Raw genomic sequence first — 22,479 nt, forward strand, 5'->3', positions numbered from 1 at the left:
TGCCTATCATTTAAAGTCAACATTTCTCACTTTTTTTTTAAATGAAAGAAGAATTAACCTTTGGGGAACAAAAAAAAAAAAACCAAAAACCCAACATGCATGGACCGTCTCCTGCAGTGTTGACACAATAGTTTTCATTTGCAAGCAAATGAAAGTTGAACTTCAACGTCAAATATTCATTTATCAGCATTAACCTAGCTTTCCCTCCCCTCTTGGCCCCACAGGCATTTTTCTAGTCTGTCTTTAAGCAGGCTCATGAGTGCCTGTGCAGAGCCATTTTTGTTCCCCAGATTACCCCCTGAACTCCTCTGACCCACTAGTTGTCCCCTATGACAGGGTTGCCTGTTCTAGGCAACATTACAAAAAAAAAAAAAAAAAAAAAAAAAAGAATCAGACTTTCAAAAAGGCTCCCATTCAGGGAAATCCATTATCATTAATGGCAAGCCTCCCAGAATCTGTTCTTCATTTCTTTTTCATTTTAAAATGTCAATGCATGTTGTCAAAATGCAATTGTTTTCCTTAATCATCCGCAGCAGTGAAGTAGAAAGTACTCATCTTTGTGATGTGGAAAAGTCACTTGCTTTATTCATACCACACTCAATTTTGAGAGGATGCTTTCCAGGCTGGTTTTGCGTTCAAGAATCAAGGCTTGTACACACTTCTGCTGTAAGAGCCTGTGTGAGCGATAAAGATCCTTCCACCGGGAAATTCAAGTTTCTTTGCTAGGGTTGCCACTGAAGGAAAGGCGCAGGTATGAGGACACGGGTCAGAAGGTGTCAGAGAACTCTTAAGGCAAAGCCATCTAGAAAACTGGGTATCCTCTTACTTTAAGCTTCGGAACTAGAATAAGAATTGGGGCATTGTTGTCGTCTCGATTTTCGTCAAAGCCAGAGAGGCGAACTGCAGAACGACGTTCTGCTCCATTATCGCTTCTCGAGAGTTGTTCCTCAGTGCAACAACTACATACAATCTTTTCAGTTTGGTAATTGTTTTTTTTTTTTTTTTCCCCCCACAGCAATCACAAAGAAAAGCTGCTGAAAGGTGCGGGCAATAGACTTCTTAAAGAGCTGTTGACAACTCCCAGGAAACTTTTACATTTCAAATGCATTCTGCCCACATTTCCTGTATTTTCTGTGGTTCTTAAGTTCCTCAATTTAGCACACAAAGCTATTTGCATGAAAATAGCATCTTGAGAGTTTCTTATGGAAGACTTACAATGCCTTTCTTTAAAAAAAAAAAACACCACATAATTGTAGAATTATGTGTTGAACATCTCAGGTAGCTGGGGTAAGAGGAGAATGAAACACAAAACTGATTGCAAACATTTTTCTTTCATTTTAGATCCCATCAAGTTCTCATTCTCCAGCTGCCACTCACAATGGTACTCCTAGATACATTAATCTAGTGCCATTATCATTCTCTAAAGGCAAGGAGCGCTTTTATTAAAGCAAAGACAAATTAATTTAATGGTTTCACTGTCTGTGTTTCTAAAAATACGTGTAGACTTCCTCTTGACCTGCAGGTAGAAAATCCTATATTGATACATTCTTGGACTAAAGCCAAAGAAAGATAAAACATTCCACCTGCTAAGCACCCCCCTCCAAAGTCCCAGAGGAATGGCTAGATCCTACAGTGCATCTGACAGGTCAGCAAAGTGTTAGCCGAGAGATGAAAACTGTTTCCAAATGAGATGGTCCTACGCAAATCCACAAGACTAGGAACTCTACTAAGACTGTGATTTGCAGTGAAGAAGTGTTATAAAAGTAAAGATACAATCTTCTGGGTAGCCCGCAACTACCTCACTTAAGGACACTGCACTTCCATTCAACATCTTAAATTGCACCAAACAGTAAACAGGACAGTCAGCATTTCAACATGCTCCAGAGAGGCAAAAAAAGCCAAAACAATGCATTTACCGAATTTTATACTTGCTGACGTTTAGAGTGTGTTGCAAGCGCAGCCTCACAAAGAGATTGCTCCCAGTGCTGGACGTTGGGATAAGCAAGGAGGGGGCACAGCTTGCAGCCAGCCTAGGCTCCAGTGCCTGTGCAATGGCTTTGGACAACAGAAGGTCCCTGGACCCTCCTGGACTCAACTTTTTCTCCTCAGGTTGCCCATAGATACAGGGGGCTGGAGCCAACGACGTGGTCCTGCCAACCTCACCTGCCTACATCTAAAAGCAAGGACTTTCTGGCCAAACCTGTGTCACACAGATGATCGTACTGATGAATCACCCAGCTGCATCAGGTGGCTGAGACAGCAGAACCGAAGGAGAAATACCAACTATGTGCCTTGGACAGCTACAAACTCCAGCAAAGACAACTACAGCCATTTCCCTATACTTGGCTCTGTCACTGTCAGCGGGTGGGTGAACCAACTGCAGCTACTTGGGCGATGTCAGAGCAGTTATTGGGGGTGAGAGGAGAGAGAGCATGATGTAGTGTACCCAGCTGCAGTCTATCTACCTTTTATCACCCATGAAGCAGATGACGAGGTTAATTCAATTGGCCGTGACTCTCAGAATCACAACGTTGGATTTCCACAAGAACGCCAAGAAGACAAAAGCAGCCACCACACGTGTGGGGCTACATTATGAAAAACTCTGGAGACACCCTGCAGTCCATTTCATACCTCAGATAGCTCACAAGCACCTTCACACAGTGGTCTGCTCAGAGCAAGAGGTGGTCTGCTCATGTACTCCCACTTACCTGGACCTGGGCCTTAGAGCCATTCACACACACAGACACCGGAAACCACTCCATCGAGGGCCGTACCAATTTTGGGTATTCTGCAAGCATTTTGCTTGCTGAAGTCCTGAACTGAGCTCCACAATTTCTGCTTCAAGATTCCTAGTAAAGGAGACATTTCTCACATTGAAATCTTGAACTGCAACAGAAAAATCACTGCAAGAAGGCAAATCTTAATAAACTATTTACTCACCTGACTAGATGCTTCCAGAAATTAAAAGCATGCTTTGGTTACCCCACGGGAACATGACCTGCCATAAGCTTGATTTGGTGAGATCGTAGCAAGGGAGAACTGACAATTAAGATCATAATCAATATCGTCTCTTTCAAAACGCAACCATCACCCTCAAGATCATTAGAAAGTTGTAAGAAAGAATCACTGCTACCACCTTCTAGGGTGGACCATAGGAACTGTGTATGCTGTTAGGTGTTAGTAAAGGAAAAGCAAGCAAAGAAGTGAAAGAAATTTCAAGAGAGAAGCATAAGCAGCATTTAACCCAAAACTGGAATTGCAACAGGGTTAGACTGTTCAAAACCCTTAAAGGATTTTAAGATCTGGCCTTATTGTCCTTTGATCTACAAGATTTCAGCTGCATCCACACCAATACCCCCGAACAAGACCCCAGAGTTTATTCTAAATAGATGCCTGTGGCTTTACAGATCACTACAAGTGCTCAGATCCAAGTGCTTTGTTCCACGCCTCACCCAAAATAATACACACACCTTCAGCAGCATAGACTGAAATTATAAGAGGACATCACATCAGCAGGAACCGGGAGAGGCAGGGGGAGGAGATAGAATAGCAAATCACTTGAAAGAAACCCGAGCAGCACCTGGACTTTTCTTTGTGGACATCTCAGCTTCAACACTGGTTTTCTCACAAACATTGGCAAGATCATCTCCTAAAATGGCACATAGGAAGAATTCCTTTTTGCATGAACAAATGCCAAATTATCTCAATGGCTGGCACTATTCAGCATGTCATCACACAAATTCATTTAAAAAATTACAATGTCACTTCCAAGCAACTCTTAAGTAGCTATTCTCATGCAAATGTTTGTGTGTGTAAATGCAAGAAAAACATAAATGACAAGAAATATACTGAAATTTAAAAAAAAAAAATAATAAAAAAATCACTGTAAGTAGAGGAGCTCTCCCACGAGACAGCAGGAGATATTTTTTTTTTAACACTTCTGACTGTTGTTGCAAAGACAGGAAGAAAAGACAAATTAGAAAGATGAGAAGGTAGCAAAACACAAGGTCAGCAATAATGCGACTCCAAGGTATTATTGAATTCAGTCAAGGTTAATCAGAGAAGCCAAGTTTTTACCTTGGTGCTTTTACCAGGTGCCTAAAAATGATGTAAGGATCCAGCCCAAGAAACATTAGATTCTCTCATTTCTGCCTCACAAAGAAGTATTTGCAAGACCCTGGTTAATTAAACCAATAAACCACAAGTGAAAGCCTGGCCTCATGCCACATTTTTACTAGCACGTTGTGCAGGGGTGTTGCATTAACAGCTGTTATCCTATCGCAGGGGAATGGGGGAGACGAGAGCGGGGAGCAGAGGAGAAGGAGCGGTAGCGGAAAGAACAACACGAACCAGCTGATTTTCAATTAACAGTTGAAATAAAAATGAAGTGCTTTTAGCGCTCGGCCTTCAAAGTGCCAATACTCTTAAATAACACAGATACCTGGCCGTTCTATAGCCCTATTAAATCAACTTCATTTGTTTTAAGCAAAGCTGAGCGGTACTTATTTAACAAGCACTTCTTCAAGCATGACTCAACATGCAGGGAGGAATCCTTTCAGGGCAAAGAAAAATGTCTCAGAGGGATGCTGGGAGAAGAAATTTCTCTTTGGACTAGAAATCACTCACCACAGCAGCTGCTGGCCAGGCTAGGAGCGTTTGGAAATGGTTTGGATCATCTGCTTCTGCTCAGGCTGGGGTACATCTTACTTTGTCCCAGGAAGGTACGTTGATGTCCCCAGACGTTAAGAAACTGGTAAAGGGGTGAGGTTAGGATCGCAGGCTCCTGGAGGGAAAAGCAGACACCTCAAAAGGTGGCCTCAGTCAGGACACCCTAAACATCCTCCTCAGTTACCCCTTTCTCCCTAACAGCACCTGAAACCTTCCTACCACCGTGGGTTTAAGTGAAATGGTTAATATGAATCAGAAGCCACATCAGCAGGATACATGGCGCTGTGCATCTGTCCCCAGGTGTGAGGCAAGCTGAGCAAGGGGCAGTAGCAACAGCCCTGGTGCATAGTGAGACTCCAAGCGGTCACCCAGCTTGCCTGGGAGTCCTAGCCTTTCCTTTTCTTGGAAAAAAACAAGGATTTCGCTTACCAAATGCATCTGAGGAGGGGCATGCATGCTACATCCATGCTGTCCGCAACCAAATCCTTCCCAGTATCTTTGCAGTCCTCGGCCACCCTGTCCCACCTAGGAGCACGTCACAGGTGTCTTCTCACCTATCGTGGTTATTTAGGGCTAAGTAAAGCTCCTGGATCTTCTTTACCACATGTTAAGTGCTATGGGCTTCAAGTTTCATTAGTGGTTACTCTTACCTGTCGTTATCTTTCGCTTTAGTTTGTGTCCTGATCTCTTTCATCCATTTACTGTAAGATCCACTTACTCCAATCCCCAACCCCTCGTCTTTGATGCAACACACAACCAATTCTTAGTTGGAGCCTCTTTCCTTCTGCCAGAGAGCTCTCCAGCAACAGCTTTGTGTTACAGCCAAATACATTCAAAGGCCTCTTCATACACTTAGCCTGAAACTCTTTTTCAATCAGTCGTCAGTCCTCCGTGTGCAAGTAACTCTTGTCTGCACGTGACCAAGGCTCTCGTGTGCTCGGTACAAAGCCTCTCAGCACATTCAGAGTGGTGTTTATGAGCCAACGTGCATTAACCTTTCCTCTCAGAAACCTGAATGCAGAGAACGATGGTTATCCAAAAGGCCTAATAACCAGTTGAGAGCACAAGGCGCGGCTAAGCCTCGCAGACTGTTGAATTGCCTTCCTGGGATGGTTTGATGAGGGACATAATCACAGGAGAAGTATGTTGAAAAAGTGTATCTTCATCTCTCTTAAAAGTACCAATAATCAGTAGCTAATTTTCTCTGTCCTGTTAGAGTTTGTTTGACTCCTTGAGAAATTAATACCTGTCCTTAAGGTTAGGCTGATACAAGCACCACTGATTTTTCAATAGCTCAACTTCAGGACTGCTAGAACAGCAAAATTATCATCATTTAAAGGCACCATTAGTTAAAGCATAAGTTTCATTATTTAAAGTAAAAAAAAAAAAAAAAAAAAAGGAAGCACAAATATTGTTTGTAATGCATGCAGAAGCACCCCTCACTTCACACTTTTGGATACCAACATTTTGGAAAACAGCCCCAACTCTCTGGTACTATCAATGTAATCCAAAATACGGATTAAACTGAAGACATGGGCAAGGAGCAGCACCACACACTGGGAACACAAATAGTTTACTTCTCACCTGCCCCCATGCATCTAATTTTAAATCCTTCCTCTATGCCTTGCCTGCAGGGCACTCTGAAACACAGCGTTCAGACCCTGGGTTTAAAGCGTTTGTTGTCCAACGCTACATGGTCCTCTCCCTAACGATGCACCCGTGGCTTCAGGAAAAAAAAAGCGTCGATGAAGGCATCAAATGCACAAGAGCACTCTTCTTCTCAACCTGCAGCAGGCCAAAGGGTAGGACGATGCCGGAACAGCCACCCCGCTCGCCGCCACCCGCTTTCCACTTGACCGATGAGCTCCCAACCACAAAGACGGAGGTTGTGCCAAGGCACCCCCTCCGTTCCCCCCGCCACAAGCCCTTGCAGCACCCACAGCAGACTGGGCACACACACACACAGAGCCCCGAGAGGCGAACGCCTCCCACGCTCGCCTGGCTTGGGGCTGACCGCATCCTGACCGTGCGGTCGGGAAGGGGGTGTCTCGGCCCCTCCGCCCTCTCTCCCCTCCGTCTCAGAAGCGGTAAGTAGAAAAAGGGACAAGGCTGCGATTATTATTCGAGGTTTCGAAACCGGGAGGGATGGGGGAGGCTAGAAAATGTCACAGGCTTCTTGCGGACGTGACACAGGCTGGCTTGTGGGCAAATTAACACAACCGGGAGAATTCGCTCAGGCTCATCAGAGTAATGAAATGTGATATCCACTGGAGAAAGCAGGGGCAGGGACACGCTCCACTTTGCTGTAGCAGCGATGCCCTTTAGACAAAAGACTCCCTGGTGAAATGCAAAACAACTCTGGGATGGAGTGTATTCAAACAGGATCCAAGGACAGCAAACCCATAACCACGTAAATAGATCCCTTCTGCTTATTTCTGTGCTGCACAGGGACATGCCAACATGTATTTGGGGAGGGGATGCTCAGCAAACACTAACATTTTTCTTTTTTCCTGCTGCCTGCTCTCTACTAGTCCTGTTGTTCAGAGTCCAGATAAAAAGGTCTCACCCCAAAAAGCCTCGCTGACTACATCTACAGGCCACGTTCATGAGCCGCAGTTCTTTAAGATTGACTTACAGCAATTGCTGCACCACGCAGGGAGGCAAATTAACCTGGCAAACAACCCCTCCCATCCAGCAGATCAACCCAAACCTGCTGGCACTCCTTTCCTGTGAAGACAGATGAATTCCAGCTCTTTTTAAACACTTCTGTTCAAGACTGCTGGCTGTTAGGATGGTCTGCGTTATTTATCTCAAGATCATGCAAGGAAATCTTCCTTGCTAATGCACGAGGTGACCCATCTAGCACTTGGCACACCCCAACCAGGACTGCCAGTCCCATCTCTCCAGAAATGGTTTTTGGTGGTGTCCTTAGCTTTCATCCCATTGCACGTCCTCCTAACAGCTCCCAGCTCACATGACTTTCTCCAGGCTTGCAGGCGAAGTCTTGCCTGTTGATCTATTATGTTCTTTCTTCAAATCAACTTCATTTCAGGGCCCCTCTGCCTTGTAGGTACCTCCCCATCTTCTGTCGTTACAGCCATCAGATTAATTTTTGCATAAGTGGGGCTTCTGGAGAGCTGTTTTCAAGGGAAATTCAAGGACATCCTAGGAAAGGTGCTCCACAATAATTATTCTTGTCCTAACATCATTTGAGCAGTGTACATATATCATTAAGCATAGATACAGAGTAGGAAAATACCCATTGCCCTATGGATAACACTACCTGAGAGCTCTTCTATGCGAGTCTGGTGTAGCTCTGAGTAAAAGGGAGACACCAGTCCTAGGGAGAGGAAAAAACAGAGATCACAGCTTTAACTTTACTTTTCACACCTTCCCTCACAGAGGAAATGCTGCATTAAGATGTTGGGTGAAGCATAACACATCCCACACTCCCCATCTCAGTTTGAAACGTGTAGCCCTCCATTACAGAATTCCAAATTGCTGTGCTCGGGGAGGTCAAAATAAGGCAATTCATTTGTTAAATCATTTCTTTGGCGTTGTTTGGACTTGAATTAATTTTAATGAGTACATATCCAAAGATTCCAACACTTGTCCACCCAAGACTGGGCTGTCATGACACCGTGACACTGGCTTTCACCGACACTGTTGGCCTCAAAACCATCCCCTAGACATTTATACCAGCAATATACAGGTATTTGTTTCTCCATAGAGTTTGTTTGGGGGTTTTTTTAAGGACTTTAAAAAGGCTGTTGGAAAAATGTTGACTTTGCAAACAAAGCCTGTACACGGAGCAATTTATCTGATAGGTGGCATCTTAATTTGGATATGTGTTTTAAGAATGCTTCTTCAGGCAGCGAGCAGCTAAGCTTTGGGAAGTTACATAAATCAGTACGCTTACATTTGTATGCGCTAACAAGAAATGAATGCCTCTTTCCCTTCCAGTTAGCATTTGTGTGTGTCACGGGTGCTGCTCCCTCTCCCCACCTTTTCCATTGTCTTCAGGATATGACCACAGAAATTGTCATATTGAATTACACTGATAACCCGTCTAATTTAATGCCCTCTCTACAATAATACCCCACACCAGCTGCTACAGAGGAACATTTAACACTCCTTATAATTGACAATGATGGAACAGCACCACCACGAGGGACATACTTCCTTTGCATTTGGGGACCCCCTCCTTTCCTTAAACATTTTGTCATGTATATTTTTATCCTAGCTCACATACCTGTGAATGTTGTACTTTGAGAAAATCTGCTATGGTTTTTTGGGGGGGACGCAGCAGTATCTTCTGGCAAGGAGTTTTGCAGGTTAGCACATTAATTGGGTGTACAATGTATTGTCTCCTGTATTGCCACTCAGTTGCAAGCGGCCATCTCTTAAATCTCCCAGAAAGGGCTCCACAACGAAGGCACGGGCTGACTTGCCTGTGTCATTCAGCAACTTGCACGCCTCTGTCACGTTCTTTCTCTTCTCCTGCGAGTGGAAACAGTCCTAGCAACTAATGCAAGGACAGCTTTAAAAAAACGTGACACTTGCTGTAGCAGGGAAGCCTTCCCTTGCCTCTAATCACTGTCAGAGCCTATCTTCCAAAACCTTCTGTTTGCGCTGGATCGCCCTTCCTGCCCGCTGAAGGGCTCCGGGCAACGTGCCAGCTCCCACAGATACATCCACGAATGGCTTCGAGACCTCCTTTCACCCGGTGGCAAGAAAAGGACAAGGCAGGCCAGACTCAGCCCAGCTGGAAGTCTTCCTCCTGCAGGAGGAACACGCACCGGGCAGGCATACAGCCCCGTGACTCAGATGAACACAAAACGTGGCTAATTGGATGTTGCAGTTGCTCCCATGGCAAGGAGGGGATGGGGATGGGGTTGGGCTGCCTCGCAGAGTTCAGCTTTCTTCCTCGACAGGGAAATTTGCAGCGTAATTAAAATGAAATGTTGGTGTCTGTGTTGCACATTGAAATATTGATGGAGGGAGGTATAAAGCATTTTATGAATGCATGCTTCCATTTTGTGATTTACTGCCCCCAAACACCGTTTTCACAGAACCTACTCGGGAAGAAAGGGGGAGAGATGAAAGAGCAATAGTGGTTTTATTGCTGCAGAAAAAGGGAACGGAATTGGACAAAGTTAAATACAATGTATTGAAAGATAGTCTTTCGCTCTGAACTTTAAATACAGCAGGAGCTCCCTCACACCCAGAAAGGGTCCATTGAAGTTCATGGAAGTTTTTTCCCTTTCCTTGTGCCATACCAAATAGTACTGGGAAGGGGCTACACTGCTTTTAACTGCAGTTAAAAAGAGGTCAAGCCCCCATGTATAACGAGGCTTGAAGTACTCACAGCTGTGTGAGAAGACACAGAGATAGGACTCTCCACCATCCACATTTACCTGACACTGTGCCTTTACCACTCAGCCCCACCAAGTACAGTTAAGCCATATGGAAGTCTGACTCCATCCTCATTTCAAAAAAAGGGGAGTGGAAATATTCAGAGAATTGTTTAATTAATGACCTGATTACAGCACAGACTAAGACAGAGGCCTTTGCTGTAGCAAGGGCAGCAGCTAACTCTGGCCAAAGTTTATTTGCCGCAGGAATGAGTGGCAAATTTGCCTCCGGGATGAGTGAAATCCCAATTCTTAGCCAAAAATGAGACCTCAGCATCCATCAAACCTCAGGCAAGGGGAATGCAGAACAGGAAGGCACTGACCAGCTCCAAGGGAGGGTGAAGGAAATCTTGCCAGGATCCAGGAGGACAGTTAAAAATATATAGTTTCACTTCACTCAGTCACTACTGTTTTCCTTTTTGCTCTGCCAAATCAATTAATAAACTGCAGTGAGCAGTCAGAAGTCAGAGAAAGCATTATTAGCCCCGGTGAGGGGCAGGCAGGCAGCCGACCCACAACGCAGCCATCCATGCTGCCCACCAAGAGTCCTCTCCTGCCATTCCCCAACCACCACTTTGCCTTTTATTCCCTCCTGTTCCTCTCCTCTGCTCCTTATAACCAGGTTAAAGCAAGAGAAAGGAGTTGCTGGCCCCATATTTGGGCTGGGAAAACGCTATGCCAAGGTGAGGCTGTGTCTGCACCCCAAGGCAAGGTGAGCCCCCATGAGCACTGAATAACCCTCGTTTTGGCACTAGACTCACAAGAAACTTTCCCCTTCCTTTCCGTCAAACCCCACAAGCAGATGGGGCTCCAAATTTGCCAGCTGTTTCCCAGAGGGTGGTAGAAACAACAGCCTGTCACTCCCCAGCGCTGCACTTGTTTCAGGGTTTGCATTGCTCACTGCCGAGCAGACTGCAGGCTGCAACCGAAGGAGCGGGGATGCACGTGGACGTCCCATTTACGGGGTAGCTGTGGGGCTATCACGGCAGCTCTGCAATGGCATGGAAGGCTGGCAAGTCTCCACCAAAGCACGCAGAGCTGGGGAAAGCTCACGCCTTTCCCCTTCAGTGTCCCCAGCCTCCTCCTTTCTTCACCAACCCTACAGAAACCTACAGAAAGGGAGAGACTTGTTCACTCCAAGATGGCTGAGCCGGTCACAACCATGTTACACGAACATATTGCACCATTTTACTCCAGACCAACTGAACTGCGGTGTTTGCAAATGCCCAGCAAAATAGCGCCCCCAAATTCCAAGCTGAGGACACACAAATTGAGCGTGGCTCTCCAAACTGACCCACGCACCTGAAAAGGAGGATTTGCACTGCACATACACAGAAGTACTTGAATCTTTAGGTTGGCACTCAACCTACCCAATTCCAGGCTCCTCGCTCCCGGTCCCAGTCACTGTTGGGTCCAACTGGGGTCAGGGACAGACCCTCATGGAGCAGTTCAATGCACCCAGCATCTGAATCATCCCTTGAGGTTGATTCAAGCCACCTCTCTTGACCACAGTGTGAGATTAGGTACCAAGATGCTTTACTTCAGGGTCTATGGTGGCTTGGGGTCAGCCCAGCTGTCAGGGCTGGAATATACTCTTGCTACTTCACTTGCAGATGCAGGCATAATCTCGTTTCACTTCTTTTAATCACTACTTGTTCCAAAAAGGAAGCTCGTTTCATTAGAGTTCAGCTTTACATTTTCTACCTACATTTCTTCCAAGTTTCATTTCCTTTGATAAGCTCAAGAACTTGGCTTTCTGAGCCAACTTAAAAATATTAAATTTTTACTGTATCTTTGAGTTCAAGCGTTTACAGGTACAGTTTTGAACACCTAGTACAAAGCAGATTTTGTCCCATAAGCATACTATAAGTTGAGGCGGAAGAGGCAAAAAACCAGAAGCAAACCCAACAAGGTTAAATATTAAAAGCTAGCTGGTTGGAAGAGTCCTTACTAGCTACATACGCTGTGAAAATACATTTCATTTTAAGGTTTGAGTCTGTTTTACCATAGAGAGATAGAATTTATACAACACAGCAACTTTTTTGCAAGATGAATTTTTATATTCCATGTTCCCTTTACAAGTAATTCACTCACTGCAACGCAACAAAACACTTTTTGAAGTCCCTCAATTTACTATTTACTCAGCAGAAAATATCAGCAAGAGAGGTCTGTAGAAAATTAACTATATGCACACATTGAGAAAAACAGTAAGTGATAGATACTGCTCAATGAAATTTTATGTGACCAATAGCTGTTGGTGGATATGTGATTTAAAGGTTGCATTAAATATCTGAAGCTTTAACTAATCACTGTATAAATAACTTACAGTGGTGGCTTCAGGCAAATGACTGATAGAAGGCTTCTCAGCAGATATAGACACATATCAACGGAGGCAGCTCCGAGTTAAGTTCTACAGGAAGAGGGGGGGGGAAATAATTCCAGAAACACTACTGGAAAAAAACAAAGAGCAAAACACAAAAGCCCAAGCAGTGCCTATGCACAGCAGCCTGGGAGGAGCAAGCTGCAAAAATAACGTCTGTTGTTCATCTCTGACACCCACAGTGCAGGAGGCAGCGAGGCCTGAACAGGTCTGTGAGACACAGTGCAATTATCCACCACACGATCCCTCCCTGGGCCACCCACGGGACACGGTATCGATGTCTCAGAAGGTCAAAGGAGCATACAGAAATTTCCTTGTGCTCAAAATGCACCTTCTTGGTGCTGTGCCTCATGAGATTTCCAGAAATCTCTGGGAGCGCTCACTTTTAGCCTGATGAAACAACCTGAGCCCACGAAACATCCTCACGTGATTTATTTGAGCAACTCACCCCATAAGCACTGCAGTAAGTACAAGCCATCTCCTCTCAGTTTGATGAGCCTCACGCAAAGCCTGCTTTGCATTTCTGAGGTTCTTACTGAAAATGGATGGGTAGGTGCTCCCTGCTCCACAGACTGCCACCGTTTGCGATGGCCAAATGGGTCTTTGGGCAGCACAGAGTACACCTCCACATGGTGTACAACACCTGACGGGAGTAGCAAATCTGCTCAGCCAGCTCAATTCTTCAAAGCTTGGCCTTTATTCTCTGTTTTTCTCAACACACAGGAAAGGACACACTTTAGGAGAAAGAGAGAAGTTAATAGGGGCCAAATCCACCACCCCCATGATGTCAATGGATTGGAGGACCACATCATATAACCCAAGAGCAGGGGACAAAATTCAGCATCTCAGGAGGCCTCTCTGAGTCCTTTTAGTTCTTTAATCTAAATCACGTTAATCTGACAAAAGGAGAAATTGCTTCAGGGCAGATTGAACTGGCAGGAAGGAAATTATACGACTTCCCAACATGACCAAATATTCAGGAAATAACCTCACAGATGAGCAAGGACAGTGATGCCCTCTCATTCTGGAGAGCAAGGTTGAACAAGCAGTGGTGGCTTCTCATCGCTTCCAGGAAAACACCAGATGTTCAGCAAGGTCAGGGAACACTTCCAAGAAGTGTAACTGCTCCTTGCTGGCTTTGAGATTGTGCATACAATTTTGGCCCATTTAGGGTTACCTGTGCACAAACGCAGCTACACACTGGCAAAGTTAATTTTTAATATGGAGGAAGGTAATTCAGACATCGATAAGTATTGATCTTCATTTTCGTTTCTTCGTGACCTGAGAGACATTCTCAAATTACTTACAAAATGAGAACAATCATACGTTATTTATCTACCTTTAAAGAGAATCCTGTCCACTTTTTTCCTAAGGATAGTCACTTGGGATAAGAGGGAGAGGAGCTGAAGTTACTGCCCACCTCTTTTAACCAACATAAAACAAGGGGCAGGGAGGGGAAGAAAGAAAAATATCAGCAAGGTCAGTTTTCACTGGGATGAGGAAGGGACTAGAGAGGAAACTGCCCTTTTACTGTCACTTTTGGCTCCTGTTCCTGAATGTTGAAATCCAAGAGCTAATGAAGATAGATGGGTTCATCCATACTGTTGGGGTCTGGATACTAATGAAAATTATTTCATGGTCAAGAGCTGTCACAGGGTGCATTGATTAATTAGCAGAGTTAGGAGCAGAGTGACTCTACCAGCATGTCAGCTACTAATAATAGAGCCCCAATCAGTTGGGGAGCGTATCCAAAAAGATGAGGCAACTGTAGGCTCACAGCTCACCTTCACTGCACACAACAAAGGCAAAAACTCTTCCAGAGCACTTTTTTGCATCTCGCACCTCCTGCTAGGCAGAGACGTGTCCAGGATGAGTTGCTACAGGGCCAGGCGTCCTCAGGGAGGAAGAGCGCCCTGGGGGTGGAGGTGACACCTCTTTGCTGACCAAAGACCATGGCTGCAGATTGGCGATGGGGAAGGTCAAACGTTGGGTGCTCTGTTTCTCAAAGGATCTGCCGTTTTAAGCACTGCTTTTCCCTTTCTGCAAGGGGACCTGCAACCCTTTCAGACCTGCTCGAGAGACCTCAGCACAGCCTCCCTACGCAACGATATCCTGCTTTCTACCTTTTGAGGATACAAACTTTCGCCGAGAATTACATCTTTAACACCTCTGAGGTCTTGATTTCTCCTTGCTTCAGTTTCCTACCTGTACAAATAAAACCTCCCCACCATCCACTTCAAGCATAACCTACTCGGAACACAAAAATCTCTCTCCCTATGTGTCTACAGGGCCTGTTAAAAAAAAAAAAAAAAAAAAAAAAAAAAAGAAAAAACCCACAAGCTTGTTTCTAGGGCTTTTCTACACTACTGGAAAACAAACCAAAAAAAAAGAATTAACAAAAGCGACCCCTGGGAGAGGAGAGCTGCACTTAAGATAAGCTTCCCAGGTGTCTGAAGAAGTGCAGGGAATGATGATGAAATAGCTATATCATATATACACACATTTGTTAGAGCACATACTGACACAGCTGGGAGATACTGACAGCTCTGCAGAGTAAGACTAATTTCCAAGCACTGAAAATCATCTTGGTGGAAGGCTTAGGAGTAAAAATTATCCAGCCAATCTGACAGAGTGGTCATAATTTCGGCGTCTAACATCTCAGTAATGCCTGAGCCACAAATTATCGTTCTGCATCAGCAGAAAGCAGAGATCTTAATGCTTTTTGTTGACATGACGGACTCGATCACTGGCTATAGTGATTTGGAAAATAAGACGGGTGCTTTTTGCACCATACTTACTGCCAATGAAGACACAGGCACAGGGCAAAGAGGGGAAAGACCCTGGCCTGTTTGTTGAAGTTTCCTCCAAGCCCTAATACACCCTTTCTGGGGCTCTGTAAGGAAAAAATGCAATTCCATGCTCTAAAGTGGAGCTAAACCTTCCAGCAGTGTAAATGAAAGCAAGTGAAATAAAAACCAGTATGCTATTTCTTCCTCTGAAACTAAATGCGGAGCAGATCTCAGGTTGCCTGTCAAATTTCATCAGAGGATTGTACCACAAAGACAGTAAAAAACCTTCTACCTCATTCATCTCTGCTGGTTGGTTACTTTTGTCAATGATCCACATGCAAAACGTGACCCAGAACCACGGCGACTACAGTCTGATTTTTCTGGTTCATAGCCCATAATGCAAGTATTTTACAGCATTACTTAATGAAAGCTATGCGCCACTAAGCAAAATGAGAGCATTAAGCTGCAGTCCACACCCAAGCTCCAGAAGGAACAATTCAAATCCCAAATTTTGCTGTGCAGACAGTGTAGGTAAGACATACCTGACTTCTCACCAGATGGGCTCTCACTCCTTCCCCCCACAACAGCCACATTTGTGCATAGGAGAACTGCAGCAGCACCAGGAGGGTACCCAAAAATGCAAGCACTTTTAAAAATCACAGTCCTCACTCCCTCTTTATGCTGAATTTGATAGCAAAAGCAAGACTGGATTCCCAGGCATCTACTGGGGTAAGGTCCCTCAAATACTTCATGGAGTATCCCTGCTGATTTAAGACACCTGTCATAGAAACTACTAGTTACCTGCTTAAGAATGCAGATCAGCTACAGTCACCAGGCTTGAGTGAATCAGCTTCACCTGCTCAACTGAGCATCAGAAGAGGCAGCTGAGTTACCACAGAGCACATGCCATGCGGGCCTCAAGGGCAGGCTCAAGTCTGCAGCACCACCACAGTATCTGTATTTATTTACATGCTGGGCATTCGTTATAAACTGCTGATCAGTAGCTGGTTCCTGGAGAGAAACCCTCTCTTTGCTGAGTGATGCTGCTGCTAGTTTACAGAGGTTGCTTTTTGATCCTGCTGACTTAAGTCCTTGCTGCCATGGTAGGCAATATCACATCTCCCAGGTGCACTGGAACTGTTGGTCCTTTTTACTAACACAACTTGCTTGATCCAGGAATAGGCGTTCGGGGAGAAAAATTCCTATTTTGTTCTCCCTCTTCTCCTGCCCTTGGCCACTGGGCCTGTTCCTGTCCCAGCTCCACTTCAACCAACTGTTCCTTCTTCATTTAATTTGCAGGCAGTTTGTCCAAAGCCATAGCCACCATGTTGGCTGAGGAGGGGAAAGCACCAGTAGATGAGCTCTGCTGAGCCTGATATGTCAGAGGTGGATTTCCCAATATACCCTCACATTGGAAACCCTCCCATCCCATGAACAAACATTGTCTCCCCATCGTGGGGCACGCTCCTGCTCCTCACCTTCCCTTTGTGTGAGCAGCATGAGGACCAAGCTCTCACATGGACCCTCTGGAGGGCTTATGGTTAAAAACAGTCCTATAAGACATCCTCCTTCCAGAAAAACAGTCAGGTCTCTTTCCCAGCAAAATCTTCCTTCTCAGCACTACAATGCTGTCACCAACATCTTGACTCTTCCTGGTGCCTCAAGCAGGCAGCAGCAATACTCAGTGAAAGCTATCTTGCCACAGGATCTGTGATAGCAGCGCAGGACAGCTGGTGCCACCAAGCAACATCCTCCAGGAGCTCACAGCACCCGTGACTCTCCAAGTCAGAAACAACCACCTCCCTTTCTCCCTCCTCCCCACCAGTTTCCACACTTTGCCTTTGCAAGGTCATAAACCCAACCTACACCAAGTAGCAATTTCCAACACCAGTTCAGGATACTGCTCAGATAACCTTCAACAGCACCTCGGAGGGATGTAAGCAGAGGTCCAAGAGCTGAGGCAAACCATTACAAGTAACAGGTCTCTCCTTTTGAGCCCAAAGTCCCTCCAAGACACAGCTGTTGCAGGAGGGAGTGGAGGTGGCTGGAATTAAACACAGCTCCATTTTGCTGTAGCACATCAGCAAACTTCCAGCCCAGGCTGTGAATCAATGACAGTTTGTAGTATTTCATCTCTCCCCTCCTTGCCATGCCTGCCACAGGAACACTTTATCCTCAGACTTTGAAGCAAGCTGCTACGTTATTTAATTTGCTACCCCCAACGGGTAAGGCACAGTGGCATTTTGGTTTCTTAAGATTGCTGCGTACACAATTTTCCCATTAATTTTTATCCTGCTTCGAACAAACAGTGCAGACAGCATGGTCCAGTGGTCGTTCCCACTAATAGCAAGAACAAGCAAAGCAGATTAATTCAGTTTGTAAGAAGCAGTACAAACTCATTAGGCTGGGGAGAAAAGGAGGTGGTAATATAAATAAGAGTAACCTCATCAAAAGAGTATGTTTAATGCTAACAAGGAAAAAAAAAATCAGCACTGCAACTGACATGAATTTCACACATGAGTTTCTGCTATCAGATTCTGCACAAAAAAATGCAAAACTTGCCAATGTATCTCCAAGAGCTCCCCCTGCACCACAGTCCATGCCTGGATATTAACCCTGTGCTTCCAGCAATGTGATACACTTCACCCAGCTCACCTACCACCCTTCTGGGAAGGCTGCAGATGAAGCTGAGCACCCACTGAGTGCCCGAACAGACTCCCAAAGACAATCTGCAAGGGACAAACACACCCAGCAGCCAGCGGGGGACCACTTACCCCACCTCCCCTCCTCAAAAAATTAAAAAATAAAAATAAAAATAAAAATCACTCCCTCTGCTCTCAGCCCTGATCCAAGGAAAAAAAACACAAAAAACAAAAACAAAAAAAACAAAACACTCCACATAACACCTCCCAGAGGCAGCTCTGGGAAACAGAATTCACAACTCTTACTGCAGAGCAAAGCTCCAGGAGTTGGCCACTGTGCCCTCTACCAGCCTCACCATGTGCCATGGCCCATAAGCTACCTGCCTTTGTCTCCAAGAAAATCACTGCCTTAGCACATTCTTTTTCTCCACTCTCCTATCATCATCTCCTGTATGTTACAGCCACTCTTTCCTTCTAAAGCAACCACAACTTTTAAATATCTCACTAATCTCTGAGCAACTGTTTCAACTCATTTGGGTTTGAAACCTGCCATTTTTAGTTCCAATCGGAAGAAGGGCTTGTTTGTCCAAAAGCTTGTCTACCTTCCCTTATCCTACATTCTAATCCTGCTCAGTAAAAGGTACAGACAGACCTTGCCTTTACATCCACACCCAGAGCTCCTCTCCTGTCCCTAGCTCAGGGCAGCTTACTGCAAGACCAGCAATTGGGAAGCTGGAAATAAAACCCAACGACTTCCAGGACTTGAAAACAGGATTGGTAACCAAAGACCTCTAGCAGTCTAGCTGGGGAGACATCCTCAACGCTTACATATCTACGGGTGAGCATGCCCCAGGAGTGGCGCTGATGCTTTGGTGCACACCAAAGGAGCTGGAGGGGCTTCTCATGAGAAACAATTTGGTCATGAAGGTCCAGCTGAAGAGCCGCTTTGCTGAGCGCAGACGCTTTTTAGTAGAGCTGATAATGTCAGCAATCACTCCCGGTTTTGGGCATCAGATGGGTTTCTGAGAGCCCCAACCCTGTGCCCTTCTGCCAGGGGCTGCGGTTTCAGGAGCTCTCCCGTTCCTCAGCATTTTCCTGACCCCTAGTGACAAGACGTGGCTGTACAGCAGTTGCTTCACATGGCGGTGCCCAACTCCGCATAAACAAGGAGCAAAATTCACTCTTTAAGATGAGAGAAAGGTTTCCAGATCTGTCAAGATATTCGCCCTCCACAACCCCTGCAAATTTGCCAGAAAATCCAACCTGTTTAGCAAAGAAACTCAAATTTGGACTGAAAGTCAGGAAACAAGCTGAATACAAGAAGCTTCCCTTGCACCAGACTCCAGCTGTGCCCAGGGAAGGCAAGTTATGTGATCAATCCATCAACAGAGTGGACAAAACAAGGGGTGGGGAGAAGGCAGTTTTGATGTATTACCTTCCCCCGGGGCAAATGCATCCTGTTGCAGGGAACAGACTGACCTTGGCAGGGTAGCAAACTGCGTGATCTCACCGCCATCCACCACAGACCATGGAGCAAACTCCTGGGGACCTGGAGGACAAGAATTGTGACACGGGAGTACATTAGCTGCCAGGGCCCACGGTCCTTGTTTTTGTCATGCCACTTGGTTTCAAGGACAAACACAGAGTCAAAGTGGGATTATTGTGGCCCAGCTCTTGAGTTTTCAAATCTAATTCATGCCAGGCTTCTCCATGCATCAGCTAGCAATGGGTTGTCTCTTCCAGCACCAGTTTGAAACAGAAGGCATCTGTGGCAATGTGCACTCAGGTACTTTGGACTCAGGTTTGCATCATCTTCCTCCTCCTCTGGGAAATTTCCCTTCAATGCAGTATTTCTTCACTCCCAGATGCTATTATATTCCACCATCTTGCACACAGTTGTCTCCCACTTTGGTATTCATGTTTTCTACACATTAGAAGTCGTTATGCCACTTTTATTGCCATTTTTTTCAATCTAGCGTTCTCCAGGGGTACTTGCACACTGCCTGACATCAAGGCCCTTTAGCAAAAGCATCGTGTGATTAGACCAGAGAAACCCCGATTTGTACCAGCCTCCAATTTATTTTGTTCGTAGTGCTGAGGCCAATTCCCAGCCCTCACTGACTTTGATAAAACGACGCTACAAGAGGAAATCTCACACAGGAATAATTAACGATTCATCTCTATTTATTGGGCCCTTTTGTCAACTTAAACTTGTCACAACTGCCATAAATCCCCTCCAGTGCTAAACAAACTTTAATTAAATCTATTGTGCCACAAGAGCAATGCTTCAGATACCAGTGGAGTCGTCAATGATGAAAGAGTTTGGCCCACCCTGGCTTAAAACACCCTGTGGGGGCTGAGCTTCACCAGGGGATTGTGACCCTGTCCCAAGCTACTTGCTCAGATGCCATTAAGCATGGATGTAAACTCTGAAAACATATTCCCAGTGAATTCCTGAGGCACTGCAGCTGGTTAATTGTTTCCCTGCTGACTAAGCAGTAGTTCCCCCCTGCCCACAACACATGAGTTTCAGTCTTATCACAGGAACAACCTCAAAGACATAAATGCATGGACAATTCTGTACCCACCAGGCAAAAATCTGTTCTCCCATCTCGTGGGTTACTAACAATCCTCCTGCCCTGGGTCTCCCCATTCAGGGAAAAGAGGTGAAGCATAGCAAGCCCTTCTCCCTCATGAGCAGTGGGAAGAAGAAGTGGCAGATGGTGCCAGACCTGAAGAAGAGCCAAGCGCATCAGTTAAAGATGGAGCAAACTAACAGCACACCCAGGATTTTCTAAAAGCCTTCTTTCTAAGGAGAAGGGACATCCTGACACAGGATCTAGTTCACACCCTGTCTCCAGCTGCAGCCAGAAGTGGACCTGGGAAATGCAAGAACAGAGCAAGCACAAATGAAGCTTCTCCCTTTTTCTGCCTTCACCTACTTTCAGCCCAGAAGATCTTCACGTGATGTGTGTTTCCTATTTAATAACCCACACTGGGTCCCTCCTGGACATGACAGACAAGCCTCTCCCATACAGTGCTGGAGGACACCCACCCTTCTTCCAAAGTACAATATAAAACAAACACCTAGCCTTGTAACTGCACCTTGTTTGAGATAAAGACTCCTTCTGCCAGTGTCATCAGCAAACATCCTGCTGCAGAGTCAGCAGCTCTGCTAACAGCCCATCTAATGCAAACTTGCATTGCAGCAAACAAGATGGCAGAAGACACAGGTTTCTTTGCTGGTTAATCCCATTTGCCTCGTGAGAGGACCCAAAGCAAAATCAGAGTGAATTTGCCATGACTCGAACCATGCTAACGCTAACCCCACAGGTCCCAAGGGATGCCTGGAAAAGCACACCTGCAGGAAGATGACATTGAGCACATTTTTAATACTGTTAAGCAAGGAGCCAGCACAGACTATGGGGAAGGCAAAAAAACACAGGAGAAGAAAAAAAAAAAAAAAACATCAAACCACACAGAGGGGAAAAAAAACCCAAAACCCAAACCCAAACACACCAACAAAAAAAACACCAAAGAATACTTGTTGCTGTGTTGAAGAGTCCTAGGCTCCTGCAGGGAGCTCGCCTCCCCTGAAAGCAGCAAGGATCACACTCTCCACATTTCTTATGTGATTGCAAGCAGTCACACATTGCAGCCAGCACTCTCATAGAATGAAGCTAGTATCCCTTCTTCCCCCAAAGGGCCCATCAAAATGTTTCAGGGAGCATGAAATGAGAAAGGGGGGGAATTCTAAAAGCAAATCATGAGATGGGAGACAGTGCACAGCTCTCAACCAAAGCAGCTTCGGGGTCAGATATGTTTTGTTAAAAACTTACTGGCAAAATAAGAACAGTAGGCGAGTGATACAAGAGCTCCCTCCAAATACACAGAAGCCCCTGTGCGCACGTAACAGCAACATACGCATGTGGGTTTAGCTGCCATTGACCTCACCAAAAGAAACATAGCTCTAAACTAGACAAAAAGGGAGGGAAAAAGAGCAAAAATCTGTGCCCAGTAAACTGGCACGCCCCTTGCATGGAGCTGCAAACTGCTCTGAGCAAATACCTTGCCCAACATCACTCAATTAATCATTAAAAGCAAATCTAAAGGGTCCCATCTCAAAGAGAGAAATTAAAGCTGTGCAGAGGGTGAGTTTCATGTACTTAAAGGTTCAAGAGTCAGAGTCAGCCAAAGGATCCTCCCAGCCACAATTTCACACCGTAGACCAAGGAAAATCACAACTGCCCTGTTGACACTTTTCAGCAAAAGCACATCAGTCTGTGAGAGCTCTCTCACGTGTAAAGTTGGCAGTTAAGGCTCGATTTATAACCTAGGAGAGAAAATGCCATTACAAAGGAGCTGGGTAATCAGTAGACACAGTATAATTAATCGTTTTTCTCCTGATGTTCTCCAGCCACAGAAATTCTCACCTCTAATGAGCTGAGGTGTCTGTCAGTTGCTCTGTACTGGCAGCACTGCATATTGGCGAGGTAAATAGGACGGGCTCCCAGCTGTGCTGGAACAAAATCCAACAGAGGGGAAAACGGGGTACAGTGAGGAACAGGGTATTTGCTTCCTCCCTC

This window comes from Accipiter gentilis, chromosome 9 (assembly GCF_929443795.1).
Source record: "Accipiter gentilis chromosome 9, bAccGen1.1, whole genome shotgun sequence".
Classification (NCBI taxonomy): Eukaryota; Metazoa; Chordata; class Aves; order Accipitriformes; family Accipitridae; genus Astur; species Astur gentilis.